Source organism: Callithrix jacchus, chromosome 6 (genome assembly GCF_049354715.1).
Source record: "Callithrix jacchus isolate 240 chromosome 6, calJac240_pri, whole genome shotgun sequence".
Taxonomy (NCBI): Eukaryota; Metazoa; Chordata; class Mammalia; order Primates; family Cebidae; genus Callithrix; species Callithrix jacchus.
The window spans coordinates 64,026,343-64,044,402 of record NC_133507.1 but is presented as its reverse complement, the minus strand read 5'-3'; the positions used below and the strand labels follow the sequence as shown (position 1 = coordinate 64,044,402).

Sequence of the window (18,060 nt, the reverse complement as noted above, 5' to 3'; positions counted from 1 at the left end):
CTTCAACAGGTAATGGTGGTGGTGGTGTGGTGTGTGTGTGTGTGTTTTAAGTCTTAGTCTGCATTATCCAAAGTTACCTGTTTCTTATCCTTGCTTAGATAAAACATATTTGTCTTTTCTATACATTTTTTTCCTAAATTAGAAATCAGACAAAAGAAAAAATACTAACACTGTCCACTATATACTTTATTTAAGGGTGGTCCTGTTGTTTTACAGTTACTCTCAGTTTTCCAAACATAATATTAACAATATTTGATACAAATAATTTTTCACAATGCTGGAAAGTTAACCAACTGAGGCAAATATGAATAAAAATACCTGTGAAATTACTGAATCTGTGTAACAAAACTAGTTTAATTAATGCTCTTCAAGATATAATTGGCCGTTGAATCATTGAACCATTGACTTTTAAGGCTACCAATAAGATCAGACCAGTTTATCTAAACAGTTTTAAATATTTCATCATTCTTTCTGATATCTTCTTTTCTTCTCCTTCCTTAGTCCCTCCTTTAGTTCATGCCCCCATTGTTTCTCGCTGATTCTTCATGAGATCCCTGCTGCTGCCCCAGTGCTCCTCCAGGTTCCTCCTCAACTGTCAAAATTGTCTTCTTTACTCATTACTTTGCGCATAGCACTTATCTCATCCCCTGTTGACTTTACGATGTCCTGCATGTTGCAAACATCTTTTCACCTCCAGCTTCACAGGGCTCCGAGAGAGCACTAACATCATCCTTCAAAGTCCCAATACATACCTAAATCTCCTGTTACCCAAGTCTCCTCAAATTCCCTCTTATTATAGTTAGTAAAGCTCTTGCCTTTGTTTCTGGGCTTTACCCAAAGGACCACTTACAACAAGGAAGTCCCTTTTCTCCAAGAGCACCTATATGTGGCTTCTCCAGCATGACAGCCTCAGAATAATGAATCCTCTTACACGGAAGCTCAGAGTTCTTGGACAGAGTGTTTCAGGAGGCTCAAGTGGAAGCCACAGGGTTTCCTAGAACGTAGACTGGGACTTTCCAGAACATCACTTCTGTAGTCTCTACTGGTTAAGCAAATCACTCAGACCAGCTAAAAATAAAGGTGGAGGAAATTAGATTCTACTTCTTGCTGGAAAGAATAGCAAAAATTTGTAGCCATTTTTAAAAATTTTATTTAAAATATGTTTTTACAAAGAGAATTTTTTCTCTTCTAGATTATAATATCCAAAAGTAAAAGGATAAATTACAACTTGACATTTGATAAATTATTTTTAATTACACAACGGATTTTTCTGATTTTAGCAGATATATTGAAAATAAAGAAATTTATTCATTATGCATAAAATACATATTCACATAATAAAACATTCAAACTTTTGGAAAAGTCCCATTGACACTTTCACATAACATGCTCAGCACATTTTTTTAAGCTAAGGAGACTATAATCTTCTTGAGAATAGTGTATATTTCATATTTCATTTTTATACCCTAGCAACTGTCTCAAAACTTGGTACATGGTATCTTCTCAATAAATGTTTGTTAAATTGAATTGAATTAGTTCTGGATTTTGAGGTTGACGTAGCCAATTTATTAACTTCTTTGAATGTGTTGTGAAGGAGAAGAAAATATAGCAAGAAAATCCAGCCTCATCAAGGGTGACTCCAACAGTAGCAACTTGTATATGTACCAGTTAATATGGTTCCAGGAAACACAGGTGATGGTGTTAGTAAATCTTTCTTCATGCATAGAATGTTCAAAACATCATCCAGTTAGCATACGTTCATGTCTAAATTACTGCAAGAACTGGATAGCAAATATTGTGGATTACTTCTGATAAGCTCTGATTATTTTGTAGGAAAGGGGAGTACATAATTCTATGAGGCCTATTTGTCTTTGGGGAAAAAACAAGCTAATAAAAAGTCAATTGAAAGAATTGACTTTTTTTTCCTCCCAATTCACAGCTTTTAATATGGCAAAGTAAATTAAAACATCCTTTACATCTTGGATGGAATTTGCTTCTCACAGCTATGATCTTGTGTTTTCTTTGTTAATTTCATATTTTAAAAAACTCTTGGCCCATAAAATTGTTTTATAAGCAGAGCCATTGTTGTTCATTGTGTAATTTTAGAATCTTGTGGCTATCCTCTTGCCATCTCACTGGTTCCAGAGTTTTGATTAGAAGGATGGGCATATTTTGTAATTCGTTTTTATCCTGAGGCAATTTTATGAGATTTCAAATTATACTACTTCCCAAATTTAATTCTAGTTTTTCTGCATGTATTAGGGAAAAAACATTACCACGTATATTCAAAAGTACTATCTACTTATTTTATCTGTCTGTGTTGTTAGAATAATCCATTTAAAAATTCCTTTAAGCTATCGTTAGATTTTGTATCATATCTTTCAATTTTATCAATACTAATTGACAATACTTGGTTAAAACCAATTTAAGGAATTGAAGTACAAATTATTGCTATAGGTTTCCAGGACATACTTTCCAAAGACTTTTCTGTTCCTGGTTTCCAGACTTGAAAATTAAGGCATAAGATTCTGGAATAACTCACCAAGGTCATTTATGACAATAGCAGACCTGAAGAGATTATTACCATCCCATGATTCATTCTATCTCTTTCTAGTTCTGATGTCCATCTTTAAATACCTTTTTCAACATGAATTAATTATCAGGTTCATATATTTAATACCGTACACTATAGACTTCCCATTGGAGAGTCACTGTTTTATTGGCAATTTGTTTTAATTGCTATTTTCATATTCCTTGTATTTAGTTATAGTTATTTCATATTGTTAAATTATTCCTTTGCATATCTACACACAAATTTCACATATATGTGGATTTTTTTCCAATTTCACCATCCTTGTTCCCCCACCCCCACTCCCTAAAAACTTGCGAGTAACTTAGTTTTCTGCTGATTCTTTCCTTCCATTGGGCAACCATTTTATTTCACTGTTTTTTGAAGTGATGCAGTAAGAAAAAAAATGGCTGCCTTTTGTTTACTTCCTTGTACATAAGCATGGGTGACATCATCAAATATATTAACTAGGATGTATGTATCTTAAGAACCCAGAAGTATATGCCAGAAACACTTTATTTTCCTTTTTCTTTTAATGCCCCAATGTTTTGCAGCTTTAGCATAGCTCTAATGCTATGCTAAAAATGACATGAACATTTTGGGACAAATGCATTAAGATCATGGTATCTAAAACATATCTGAATATTTCTTTCAATGTTAAGAAAAACCCATGAAAAGATAATTATTTAAATTATAAACATTCTAGATCAATGTTAACCCTACAAATAATATTATAAAGAAAGATATTAACTAATTGTATTTAAAAGCTAATCTACTTAACCATACTTGCCTATTCTGGTTTTAAATTATTTTTTAAAACTTCAATTGATGCACAAAAAATTTTGAGTTATAATATTTTTCCCCCAAAGAATTTATTAATAGAAGGCTTAAGCAAAAATATATACATTTATATGTATATTCACTTTTTAATTACTGAATTATTTATAAGTACAATTAAATTACTATATATCTAACTATTTAGAAAATTTATTTTTTCATCTGCATTTATGGTCCTTCTAACTTTTCCTTCTGTGCTTTGTTGCACTTTGCATGCATTTGTCACAAGATTTTCATTGAGACTTAAAAGCAACAAGCTTTCAAATACTATTCTAATTCAGACAGTCATTAAACAGTTAAGAAATTGATTTTTTAAAAAATAAGTTTCAATAGCTAAATAGTTCTTTCTTTGGAAATCCACAATCCATTTTTTGTTTTTGAGAAATAATTTTATATATTTAAAAAATATTTTTAAAAAGATAATCTGACCACAGATACATACACAAACATATGTGTATATATATATTAATATAATATTTATGGAGTGGAAAATTCCTATGAATGTTGAATAGTTTTCCCTGAAACTACATGTTAACACTAAAATCAGATAAGATAAATCATATGCTTTATTGAGGTAAGCTGTCTAAAATAAGTTACTGCAATTTTTAAAATTAATATAAACCATAATGCCCTTTAGAACTTACATTGAAATCTGCATCGTTCCTTTAAATCAGCTGTTCTAGGAATGTGTCATTTTTTGAAAAGATAAATTAATCATCTATTTCATCTATATACATCAATAAAAATGATTCACCCTCTCATCTATTTTATCAAAATTAATTAGGATATCTATTTTTATTCCTATATAGTATCTTTTAGTGATTGAGATTTTATTTGAGGATATTTTGAAGGAAACAGCAATAATCTTTTTACAAAAGAAAAAAAAAACAGGAAAAAGAAATGCCAGCAATCTAAAGGTTAAAACATATTGCCAAATCATTCAGCAACGCAAACCTCTTTAATAACATTTGTACAAATGTACTTTCAGAAAGTATGAGATAGGAAATGGCTTTTTCAAGTTCTCCTTCCTTAAATTATTATTCAGCCTCTTATTAAAATAAAATCTAGTTAACTTCTTTTGAGGCTTGCTCAAACATTTTTTATAATAAAAAAAATCTTGTGAAGGGATTTCCGTAAGTTGTGCTGCATTAATGACTTAGAGCAGCTTCCTTATCTGTTATTCCTTCCTCCTAGTAGACCTCAGCTGATAAAAATATCCATAGACTCAGTGAAGTCAGTGGCACGCCTGGCTCTCTCAGACAAAACTCCATGTGATCACATATAGCCAGCCTCAGTGAGGCTGATGCCGTGCAGCAAGCAGTAGGTAATGAGTCTTTGTGCAGAGTGAAGCTCTTGTCGCTGAACAATAAAGCATATGGTACAAGCAATAAAACACAGGGCTGGGAAATTTAAGAAGATTCCTCTGAACCAGGAAGAACTGTGTCTTCGGTGATGCTGACACATATTATAAAATGATAATTTATTTTGGATCCTAATGAATAAAGAGTGCAAGGACTAAGACCACAGCTATTTGAACAGGTCGGTGATTTTATAAATTATTCCAATACTTCCTTGTGTTTGACTAGATTTAAATTATAATGGACTGGTTGCCTTAAACAAAAACTTTGCAAGATATTTGTAGTATGTAAGGATGCACTTGAATTGACCCAGTGTGATTAAATTGTTGATGTAGTCAGATGTGACAGAGAAATGTTGATATCATTATATTAAACTGAAAAGTTATTTATTATATTTTAAAATTTTATAGGAAAGAAAGAAATTCATCTAATAAATTTTAATCTTATATGTATGCAGAAATAATATAAAAGAGAACACTACTAACAAATAGTTCACATAAAAAGCTTCAAAATTATTTTTCCAGTATTAAAACAATCTGTGTGTTGCAATAGTTTACATGTCTTATAAATGAGATAATACATCTTTCAAAATTGGTTGATGTGTTTTAGTATACTGCAAAAGGAAGGTTTGGAATATTTAATTATTTGAATTAAAAAATTTAAAAACAAGGAAATTTTGAAATGTTAACACTATTAGAACAATGTATTTTATACTTTAGTAATACATGTCTATTTTTTTCATGTTACATTTCTTTTGGCAAATGGAAAAGATTATTGCACAAAACCTTTTCTTTTATAAATATTATTCACTGATATTTGGAGAAAAACAAACTAGCTTAATTTTTAAAAGGAAGATATTTGATAATGTATATTTTCATTGGTTTACTATTTAGAAAGAGTATGTATCTTTATGCATATTTATAAAATATGTATACACATGATCTTCTTTATGTAGAAAATAACCACTTCTTGCATTTATGAGCAATAGAGAAGTTTATGTTTCAAATAGAGAGATTGTTGTGTGTAGGAAAATAAGCAAAGAAATAACTAGCAAATAAAAGCACAACACTGAATATCTTTGCCAAAGACAGACAAGCATTACAGCAATATGAATCTTTAGATTTAAATACATGGTTTAACTTTGCTCTACATTTTTACTGCTGTTTTGTTTTAAAGGCATCCTGGGACCTAAATTCTTTACAATTAATTTTTGGACACCACTTAGGATGACAGTCTCTAAGGCACTTGGGCACATTTAACATTTTACAGAATTACTATAGTGACCTCATGTATTTGTGTAGTGACTAATATAAATTTATGACTATAAGATGCTGTTCAAACCACAGCAACAAAAAGAAATACCCCATGTGCTTGATTATACGTGCAATATGTATTTGAATTAAAAAAAAAAAAAGCTATGTTTCAAAAACAAGGGAAGTTAATGAAAATTTAAAATTGGCCTTCCACACGTATTTAAATGAAGCATTTGACTATTTGGGTTTCCTTGGTTACCACAGTCGCTGCTGACAGCTTCTTTTGGTGGGGAAGGGGTAAGCAGTGAGAATAGAACTCTAAAACAAAGCGTTAAAATCGTTTATCCATTAATAGACACGGGGGAATGTGATGCTGACAGCCCAGTAAAACCCGTGCCCACTCCCCATCGCGTATTCCTGCTCTCCCGTGATTCAGGTACCTTGGCAGAACCGCAGTTCCACAATTCCTTACCCAGCATTCCGTTTCAGCTGCTGGAGGACTGCCTGAGCCTTATGCAAATGAGACCTGCTCGGAGGCTTTGACTGCAGAAGCGAGAGGAGGGGGGCAGAAGGGAGTTCAAAGGTCACAGTGCTGGTGGAAAGCTGGATCAGTTGCCTGAAAAAAATGTGCTGGGCTCCTCTGCAGCAGTGTTTTGCAGCAGTTAAATGAAGTATGCTTTATTTCTGAGAGTGAAGATTTTTACATCGTGTGTGCCGTAGTCCTTTAAAGTGCACGCAGGTATGGTGACATTTCATGATGCGCCTGATTTTATTTCTCTTAAAGACACTGATGAACATTGGCTATTTTAATTCATTGTGGCAATTGGCAGGGTGTTCCTGGTTTTCAGGATTCCCCTAACTATTTTATTTTTTAATTTTCTTCTTTGTATTTTGTCTATTTGAAACATGGGTGTTTTGTTCCAACAGAACAATTTCATGTGAGAAAAAACTGGGTTTAGGCTTCTAAATAATTCAATTTCGGGGGTGAGTTCTTTATTGAAGAGAGATATGTGAGTTGAAACATCTAGATAAATAACGAGGCTTATAACCTTTAGAAAATTTTCACATTTTTTTTTTAAGAAATGTATTTAAAATAAGATCTGAGTTCCTAGCCTAAGATTCTTGTGCGGTATCTGGTATTAAATAATGGAGTTCTTTTGTTCATATCTCATACAATCTCATAAAGACAATTTTAATCAGCATATTTTCATCCCATTTTTAAGAGAGGGTTTTGGTTTTGTATTTTAATGCCAAGCATCTTCTTGGAACAATAATTTCTTATATTGGGGCTAGATCCTTTAAATCCTTCTTTGATTTCTCTAATTGTTATAAATTCTCTTTGGGACTTTTTGGATAATGCTATTTGAACTTAATGCGTTCAACTTCCTATGACTTTTCCTTTCAGAGAAGTCTGCATTGTAAAGTGAACCTTATAAATGTCACAAGCAGGACAAAAGTCTTCTTTCCATGCACTAAATATCACACTTTTGTAAAATGTGTGATTACATCATAGGAAAGTCTGTCCTGCACCAAACAAATGTGTACTCACTTTTATTGTTCATGGGTTTTATTTCTAAAACATATTTTCAAACAAACTTAATTAAAACAGTATAATCAAACTGTTTATTCCTATCATTAAAGCATTTATCAATTCAGTAGTTGCAATGTTGATTAAAAATATTATTTTCATTTGCATCAACTGTGCATCTGTCTGTATTACAGGTTGTATGTGTATGAAAATATGTTGGAAAAGATGAAGAGACAAAAATAGCTTTTAGCCATGAAATGACTGCTTTATGTTTTGATATTTGCATAACATATTTAAAAATGAATTCTATGAAGCTTACATACAAAGAGCCAGTACATATTTAAACTTAATTACTTTCTTTGCACTGAAAAGAGGGAGTTAATTTTATTATATGATTAAGATGAGGTATTTTGGCAACAATATGTTTTATTGTAAAATAAAGGGGGACTTGAGGAGGAACCAAAACAGGAGGATAGCCATTTAAAACAGTAAAGAACAGTTATTTCAAATATTTATGAAATTCACTTAGGGGTTATTCACGGCCAGATTTTCACCCTTTATCACTCTATGGGGGCATTATTACATTTATCCAGGATCCTGAGATTAATTTAGGAAAAGGAATTCATGGTTTGTATGAGCTTTTTAAAAATTCAAAAACTGACATTTTCTTCTAAACTGTTTCTCTTTTGAAGCTTTCAACCATGACTTTAAGTAACAGTGGTATCTTTTAAATTAGTTGTTTTATTTTTATGTTGATCAGAATATTCTGTCCTCTGGTCCAAACAATATCTATAGGCTTTGCATATATATATATTGTTTTTGTTTTTTATATACATGTATAAAACAATAAATGTATACATGTACACACATCTATGTGTAACAATGCATGTATGTTATATATTGCATATATTATGTGCACATACATACACACATATATATATTTCAAGCAGCCAAAGAAAATATTTTTAGTGGTGAATCATATTTAATCCAACAATTTTTTTCTTAAAAATATTTAGTTTTACCTTTAACTTAGTAGTGCCTATAGTTTGTGTCTACTAATCTCTGTGTGTGCTGTAGGCAGAGAGGGAGGAAAGAACCAAGTTTAACGTTCAATTAGGTAGCCCAGTACTTTTAACTTTGTAAATGCAACTGCTGCCACAGAGCATATTCTGAATATGGAAATAAAAACAGTGCAGGAAAAGAAGGAAAGCCCATGAAGATTCTTAGAGAAAACGTGATAATAGACAAATATGAAATAAAGAGAATTGTTGTGATTCTGTGAGCCACGAGAGAGCTATATATGTTCTGCAGCTAACTTATGGCTTTGACTATCCTGGATAATTTATGTCTCTATGCAGATTCGCTCAAAAATTTGAAGTCTTTTGCAATAGCTTGAGCCATACTACTTCCATACAAATCTCAGCAGCATATACACAGTAAGTTTTTGGTCTGGATATCTAAATGTATATAGAAAAAAATTTGTTTGTGTAAATACAATTCAAATCAAATTTGAGAAGTAAAAGAATAAATAGAGTAATCTAAAAACAAGTCTTTAGGGATATGCACTTAGTCTACTTAAAGAGATGGTGTTATATCAGACTCCAAAGGAATCTTTAAGGATTTTTCAAAAACGAATTTCCTGCTCTTTGATTACCAGTCTGTCTTTGTCATCACTTGAAACTAGAGACCATATTGTAGGCTTGGAAAAGATTTTAGGGCAAACATGTTCTACTCAGTCTAGCAGCATGGAACATAGTCTAAAATCTACAAATAACTGTTGTCATCTCAAAATCACAGGTGTAGGTTTTAAGTTCTATTACTGCTATATTTGTTCTCCTGAACTTCTGGAGCCTATGTAACAGGAAACAACAACAACAAAACGAAATTACTGAAACATATAGAAGGAAGATCCTCAAAATAATTGAGTATTCAATACAATCATATTTCTCTATTCTAATATATTAGTTCAAAAGAAACAATCGGAACAAACAATGGCTGTTTTTATTGCCTATTCTAGAATTTACATAAAATTTCATCCATTTTATTAAAAAAATAAGAACAATAAAATTGTAAAATCATTTTAAAGATCTTATTAGACCTATGGTAATGTTATAGTAATTCCTATTCTAGGAGAGTTGGAAAATAATCTGTATGATATAAACCAATTTTCCAAATAGCTAAAGTTTATGACTATAAAGGTCAGTTTTTTTGTTTGTTTGTTGAGATGGAGTCTCACTCTGCCGCCAAGCTAGAGTGGAGTTGCACAATTTCAGCTCACTGCAACCTCTGCCTCCTGGGTTCAAGTGATTCTCCTGCCTCGGCCTCCTGAGAATGTGGGACTACAGACATGTGCCACCATGCCCAGCTAATTTTTTGTATTTTTAGCAGAGACAAGGTTTCATCATGTTGGCCAGGATGATTTCAATCTTCAGACCTTCAGATTCACGCACCTCGGCCTTCCAAAGTGCTGGGATTACAAGTGTGAGCCACCGTGCCCAGCTCTAAAGGCCAGTTTTTAAAAATACTAATAGCTGTCATGAAAGAAAAGTATAGTACACATCATACTTCCTTGTTGAACAAGGTGAAAGTTAGTTTAGGTTTTTCTTCATGGCATGTGAATTATTATTCCAACCATTATATTTGCTTACAGCAAAAGACAAAACTACTCCCAACTATTCTCCAACACCAAATATCCTCTTACTATTACATATTTTATATGCAATTTTATATGCTTTTTATAATTGTATTTTCTTTCTCCTTTTTAATGTTAATATGTAATATTTTTAACATAGTAATTGTCCTTTGAGAGCAATTCAAAAATTCAAAAACTGCTCTCAAATGACATTCATTTCTAAATCACTTTGCCTTTCCTGGACAGAGAAAGAGAGAAACAACCTTCCTCCATACTTCTCCTATGTGCTGAACTCCTGACAGATATGTACATATAGTATAGGAATGTAGAAAATAAGCAAAATTTATTTTTAGTTTGTCTTGTGTTCAGAATGTTGAAAATCATTTGAATTCAAAATAAAAGACAAATTAGGGCCGGGCGCAGTGGCTCATGCCTGTAATCCCAGCACTTTGGGAGGCCAAGGCGGGTGGATCATGAGGTCAAGATATCAAGACCATCCTGGTCAAAATGGTGAAACCCCGTCTCTATTAAAGATACAAAAAATTAGCTGGGCATGGTGGCGCGTGCCTGTAATCCCAGCTACTCAGGAGGCTGAGGCAGGAGAATTGCCTGAACCCAGGAGGCGGAGGTTACGGTGAGCTGAGATCACGCCATTGCACTCCAGCCTGGGTAACAAAAGCGAAACTCTGTCTCAAGAATAAAGAAAAAAAAAAAAGACAAATTAGGACAATGAAAATCTACAATTTTTAACTACCAATAGTAATTTGAATCTACTTTATATCAAATAGGAAAATGAGGAATCTCTAACAGGTATACAAAAGAAAACACAGAGACCAGTTTTTTGGTTGCATTTGACTAATCATTGGTGCCATATATTTCTTGCCAATTTTGAGACTTGTGATCCATCTCATTTTCAAATCCTGGCATGAAATTCACCACCTTTCACCACAATGCTAGATAAGAATATTTTTTGCTTGCTCAATCTTTTATCTCCATGCAAGCTTACAAATCCACATATTCATTTAGAAGTGTATTTGGCCACATGTGTTCATGCTCATGTCTTCCACTCTCTTCAATCATAAATAAGGAAAGTAAGACAACTGAGTCATCAACTGCCATTTCTTTGAAAACTCACTAATATAATATGTTAAGATACAAAAAGCCCCTAGACCATTTTAATAGGTGTTCTCATATACTGTGAAGAACTTGATCTAAAGGAGTGTTCGTTCTTTCAACCTAGTATCAAAAGACTCTGTAGGAATGAGATCTAGTCCAAAATATTTGGGGAATAACTTCACATTCTGGTCCTCTTTTGCACACTAGCATATTAAAAGGCCTGAGGATTCTTACTATAACAAGCCTGGGTACCTTTGTTTAATACAATAAAGTCTTGTAAATTTAAGTCAATTTATGAACAACTAAAAGAACAGAAAAATGTTGTATATTGTTTTCTTGATATGTAAAAGCTTTTGTTGTGTTGTATATGCCTGTTTTCAAGCTGTACCATGGAGTGTGAAGAGGCTGAATAGAAGAATGGCTAAGAGCTTAAATTCAAGTCCAAACCCTGGAGTTGTTTACGCAATGTACTCTGATACTTACAAGGCATGTGCCCTTGACATGGTACTTGAAATTTGTAAGCCTTGTCTTCTTCATTGGCAAAGTGGTAATATTAGTCTCTATATCAAGGGATTTTTATGAAAAGGGAATGACATGATCCATACTTGGCACATAGTAGAAATATCACAGTATCATAGATGATAACTAATATTAACATTTTTCAATCCACACAAGTTGATTCCCTGGTGCTGATGAAGCAAGTTCAGCTAAAACTTATAGTCACAGAAAATCTTCGTGGAACATCTTAGGTTTCAATGGATGAAGAAGACACGTGTTTTCCAAAAACAGAAACCTATCAGGATTTTATTGGAGGTTATCCTAGGTAATACTGAGCAGTTAATGCTTAGAATTTGAATGGGGCAAGTAGAGAAGGTAGTTAGGATGATCATCAAGGTTCAAACTATATGTGGCTTAATAGATATGTGCCTTGAATCATTCCAACTAGAAGTAAAGTCTCCACAACATCCTCAGGTATGTTGTGGCAATACGTGCTTTTCTGAGCTCCCTGATTTTATACCCTTTACAGCTTTTCAGATTTCCATCTTTCTGCCTCTGGTCCACTATTTTTCCATTGTGACTTTGAGCAATTCAGGCAGTAGTTATTCATCTCTGTTCCATCCAGAGTTTCTATCTCATCATAGACTGTTTTTCAATTACAGGGGGAGACTGGCACATAGAAAGTGTCCAAGAAATGTTTGCTGAGCCAATGTTATTTTGGGGCATAAAGAGTCTAATTCTACCTAATGACATAAAAATGCTAATTTGTGTGAATCATGAAATGATCACTTATTTACAGATTAACTGCTATTTTAAACTTCCTGAATATCATAATGGCGTTTAGAAATATTGAATCAATTGATTTAGTCGCAAGGTTTTCCAAAACGAATTTAGAAAAATACATCTACATTTGTATTTAAAAATTACTTTAATAGTAGAACACCTAGAAGTGCTTTTTGGTAAATATACATTAGTAACCAGTTCTGAGTAGACTGCAGGATTATCATGACTCTACTTTTGTGAAACTTGTTTAAAGAGTGAATCTGCTCTAAACAGTGGATGACCACGTTTCAAAAGATTGTATGACCACAGTGCGACTTGTTTCTATTGTGAACAAGTTTTAATTTGTGTAAGTGGAACACTTACTAAGACTTGAAAATCCAGGTAGTTAATTTTACACTATATAGTACTTTTTACTCATTGCTGCTTAATACAATGTCAGCTTCAGGTTGAACAACTATTGTTCTCTGCCTTAAATAGTAAAAATCTATATTGTGCCTAAGGTGGTGATTTACTTTGAAGAATGTCCAAAGTAGTTTTTTCTTCTTGTTGTAATTTTTTAAATCTTCTTTATATTTTGTGCAGTATCATTGGCAGGATCCCAGTGCTTGGATGAGTATAGTTCTTAAGCTTGCCCATATTTTATTCTGATGTCTATTTTAGTGTACTTTATGAGGAAAACGGTTTTTTAAAGTCCCTTTTCCTTCACACTATTCAGATGATTCCTCTAAAGAAAAAAAGGATATCATTATCTTAAATAGCCTTCGATTTACATTGGCTCATCTGTTTTGTTATTCAATCAGAAACTTTCTAAAGGACAAAGGGAGACTTTTTAAGTACTAAGAAGAAGAAAAAAAAATGCTAACTTCCAGTGATACAATAATAATTTTTAATTCTTTTAGATCCCTATGTGTTTCTTTTTCTCAATCTGGTAAGTCTTGCAAATTGTTCAAGGAATTAGGCTAAGTACTATTCTTTAGTCTTTTTTTTTTTTTTTTTGAGACGGAGTTTCGCTCTTGTTACCCAGGCTGGAGTGCAATGGCGCGATCTCAGCTCACCGCAACCTCCGCCTCCTGGGTTCAGGCAATTCTCCTGCCTCAGCCTCCTGAGTAGCTGGGATTACAGGCACGCGCCACCATGCCCAGCTGATTTTTTGTATTTTTAGTAGAGGCGGGGTTTCACCATGTTGACCAGGATGGTCTCGATCTCTTGACCTCGTGATCCACCCGCCTCGGCCTCCCAAAGTGCTGGGATTGCAGGCGTGAGCCACCACACCCAGCCCTCTTTAGTCTTAATAGCAAGCATGTAAAATAAATTTTTCATTGACTTCACTTGGTACTTTCGTTGTTAGAGAGGAAACAATAGGCTTACACCAAGCACTTGATCAGATTTCAACAGTTTTAAAAGCCTTATCGTGTTTTTGATTGTTTCCTCTGTTTTTGATAACTAAAACACTATCGTAAAAGTTAACTTTAGAGAAGAACTTTTGACTTTCAATCTAGGGTATTCCACTATACCATTTTGCCAAATGTCAAATGATAATCAATGTTTAGGATCAAGAGTCATTCAAAGCCAAATTCTGGCCTTCTTGTGTGAATACTAATCACAATGGCACACAAGTACAGGTAACATGGAAAGCTTCCTGAGTACCTCCCAGCCAGAGAGAGTTATGCAGAACCTCTTTGCAATTATTAGTAAATGGAATAGCCATTAAAGCAGGATAAATTTCTCTTGGCCCTGAACAATGATCATCATTTGGCATTTGGCAAAATGGTATAGTTGAAAACAGCAGTTTGAAAGTCAGTTTAGCCATTGGGGTGAGGGAAGCAGGTATGAACAATTAGAGGCATCAGTCTTGGCACAGAGGTCACGGCTTTTGTCATTTATTCTCAGGTAGTGGAGTCTGCTTTGTATCGCAGCCTGTTTTACTAGTTATGCCCTGCCCACCCTCCTCACCTCCCATTTTCTTGAGACAGAGTCTCACTCTGTCACCCAGGCTGGAATACAGTGGCACTATCTCAGCTCACTGCAACTTCTGCCCCCTGGGTTCAAGCGATTCTCCTGCCTCAGTCTCCCGAATAGCTGGGATTCCAAGCATGCACCACCACAGCCAGCTAATTTTTCTATTTTTAGTAGAGATCGGGTTTCACCATGTTGGCCAGGCTGGTCTCAAACTTCCAATCTCAGGTGATCCGCCCACCTCAGCCTCCCAAAGTTCTGGGATTACAGGCATGAGCCACTGTACCTGGCCCCCTTATTTTCATAGAAGGGCAAACCGAGACCCAGAGAAGTAATATTCCTACTTAAAATTATGCCACTTGTTCGTAGTTGGTCCAGGATTAGGACTCCAATGTTATGTCTGTTTATTTACTGAGCAGGCACTGGAATACCTATTCAATCTACAAAGCATTTTATAATAAAGTATGAGAAAAACATCGGGTTGAACAGGGATTACAAGTCTAATAAGTACTGATAAATGCACAGACCAGGTGGTGTGAATGCAGAGAGGCCACTTAAGCACAGTGTGGTTCTGGTCAAGGAATATTTTCAGAGAAGGACTCAAATGAGGTTTCAGTCATAAACCTCAAGCAAATGATCTAAACTGCTGAAACTTCAGGTTCCTTTGTTAAAACTACCTGGTAGGATGTGGTGGAAGATTACAGAGAATGGTTACAAAGTATCTGGTCCATAGTAGGTGTTCACTAAATGCTAACTGGAATTATTATAAATGGAATGAGGCTATCTAACCATCTTTTAGGAAAGACAGGTACTGTCTAGGAAAGCGTACCTTAACCTAGAACCATTCTTGTCAAGTATTCGTCAAGCCGCAAAGTTGCAGATGAGGCTGGTTTTGGGTAGTTGTTTGAGTAGTATGTGGCAGCCAAGACAACAGTGAAGAAATCCCCTGGAAATGTCTCCAGCAGATGCAATAGTTCCTTTGGCACAAATGCTAGAAGAAACTGAAGGAGCTGGAAAGAGCCCTATTCTAGGAAGTCGGTGACCCTGGTGGTAAAAGGAATATTGGCAAAAGATTTATAAACTTCCTTTATATTTTGAAATAAAGTGTTCCCAGTGAATCATTTCTCCAGGTTCTGGATACCCACTAAAGCTGGGGAAATGGTATGATCACCAAAGGAGAGGTTTTTATCTTGGGAGTCCATAAGAAATGGCATGCATTTCTTTTTCGTGCATTTTTTCTGGAGAAAGTGTTCATTTCTTAATCAAATTCTCAAACTGCAAACCATTAAAATGCAGAAATGTTGTGACCCACTGCATATGAAGTAACTCAGTCCTTTAACTCAAAGTCACAAACAAGTCTGGCATAAGGACTTCATATATAATTTGGGAACCCCACAATTATTATTTCTCCAACAAAAATATTTATTAGCCAGGAGTGCTCCCAGGGTTCTTGACCTAAGCAGACACCTGGACAAGTGAGGTACATTTGGCCAATGTGTGCTTCTCACATTGGCAAGCCACCAGCAGCATTTTTCACATTGGTAGTGCCCCATGGAAACACCTTGTGGGATGTTACCTTGTAAAATCATTGCCAAATTCCTCTTCTTTTGGCGGCAGATATGCTTATTTCTTGCCAAATGGGTTTAAGCAGAAATGACTCTAGTACTGTAGAAATATATATCCTTTTTTTCTTTTAGAAAAATGCATAACCATTCTCAGAATGTATGGAGTGATAAATGTTCAAGACACTTTTTGCTTACTCAGTGGTAATTGTTTGGCCTAAAAGTCATGCCTTCCAACAAACAATTACATTTAATATGGCTTTAAAAGGAGCATTATCCCCACATGCATGTGCACTTTTTAAAAAAATTAAAAATATTATGCATTGTAGTTACCATCTGTGATTTGCTGGAAAAGACCCCAGTGGGAGGAAGCATAGTATAGATGTATTGACTTCTAACCCTGGCGTGGTAAGAAATTTTGACAAAGCAGTTAATCTCTCTGTAACTTGGTTTCTTTAACTGTAAAATGAGGATAACATGGCCAAGATTGTTGTAAAGATGCAGTAAGATAAAAGATTGTGAAATAACTGGCACATAGTAGATCTATTTAAGGCCTCTTCCTCTTCCCATATCCCTTTACATAATAGTCTCCTGTTTTGTACTTCCCCTGGTCTTCATGTTTTATACTAGTAAGAAAACTCACAAAAAATTAAGTATGACATAAATGACATTAAACCTTGGAAACAAATGACAGAACAAATTAAACAAACACAAGCATATACAACAGTTACAGGAAAGGGTTCCCAATCCAGACCCCAAGAGAGGGTTCTTGGATCTCATACAAGAAGGAATTCAGAGTGAGTCCTCAGTGCAAAGCAAAAGCAAGTTTATGAAGAAAGTACAGTGGTGAAAGAACAGCTATGCATGGACAGAGTAGGGCATTTCTGAAAGAAAGAGGAGTAATGTATCTACCTTAGCTACAATGCTTGTATAGATATGACGAAAAAAGATGATGGGAAGATGTGCTCTGCTATAAGGGTTTGTGATAGAGGATTAATTTTCTTAATTACAATATTTTGCAAGAATCAATATTATTATCTTTAAAGCAAAATTAGGAATGCTTTTGTTCTCAAGATATTGGGATATTAGGACACTCCCAAGTCTGAGTCTGTTTAGTAAACACTATCAATCTGTTCTCTTAACTGTAAACATCTAGAGGCTAGTAATACCTAAATTGATGAGAATGCATCCCAGCATGTCCCAGCCCTCACTCAAGATGGAGTCGCTCTGGCTTGAACTTCTCTGACACACCTCTTCTGGGTTTGAAACACCCTTAGGGAAAGCAAGTGAGGCTAGGATCACATGAGTGAAACAAAGAGCTAGGTAGTAGCAAAGAGAGCGTCCTCTAAATGACCCTTGGAATCTATTTCCACTATGGGTGATGTCAAGGAAATACCATGTCACATAGTACTCAGCTTCGAAGGGATGGCCTTTGCCTTCTTCTGTCCCAACTCTGCAGGCTGCTGTGCAAACAATATGAGAGTGCAATGAATGAGAAGAAAAAGAAAAAGAAGGAAGATAATTTGTTTAAAATTGAAACAACAAAAAGCTTATAGAACTGAGTCAAAAGCCTAAAAAAAAATTCAGAGTTGCTCTGATTTTATTAAACCTACTAAAGAAGTAATTTATTTTAGAAGGGCAACTGCTTAAAATAATGATTAGTTTATGTAGCAAAGAGTTTAGGGGATGTCCAATCTTTTGGCTTCCCTGGGTCATATTAGAAGAATTGTCTTGTGCCACACATAAAATATCCTAACCCTAAGGATAGCTGATGAGCTAAAACAGAAACAAAAAAGACTCACAATGTTTTAAGAAAGTTTACAAATTTGTGTCGGGCTGCATTCAAAGCTGTCCTGGGCCGCATTGCAGCCTATGCATTGCGGGTTGTACAAGCTTGATTTAGACTATATTCAATGTTAGAGTAACATAATAGTATAAGGATAGAACATTAGAAATTACTCAAAATCA

General features: G+C 34.4%; 1 protein-coding gene across 9 annotated transcripts in view; it reads left to right on the top strand.

Moving 5' to 3' along the window:
• CSRNP3 (cysteine and serine rich nuclear protein 3) overlaps positions 1 to 18,060 on the top strand; it is a 218,477-nt gene that overhangs the window by 101,104 nt on the left and 99,313 nt on the right. The window contains exons 1-2 of one of the 9 annotated variants that reach the window (XM_008998776.5): positions 4,700 to 4,945; positions 6,507 to 6,756. The exons of 4 other annotated variants lie outside the window; for them this stretch is intronic. The gene's annotated coding sequence lies outside the window, so the exon portion shown is untranslated. Of the gene's footprint in view, positions 1 to 4,699; positions 4,946 to 6,453; positions 6,757 to 8,903; positions 8,982 to 18,060 lie in introns of those variants that run through there. 4 more of the 9 variants (XM_035306551.3, XM_078327458.1, XM_002749381.6 and 1 more) reach the window with 4 other exon arrangements.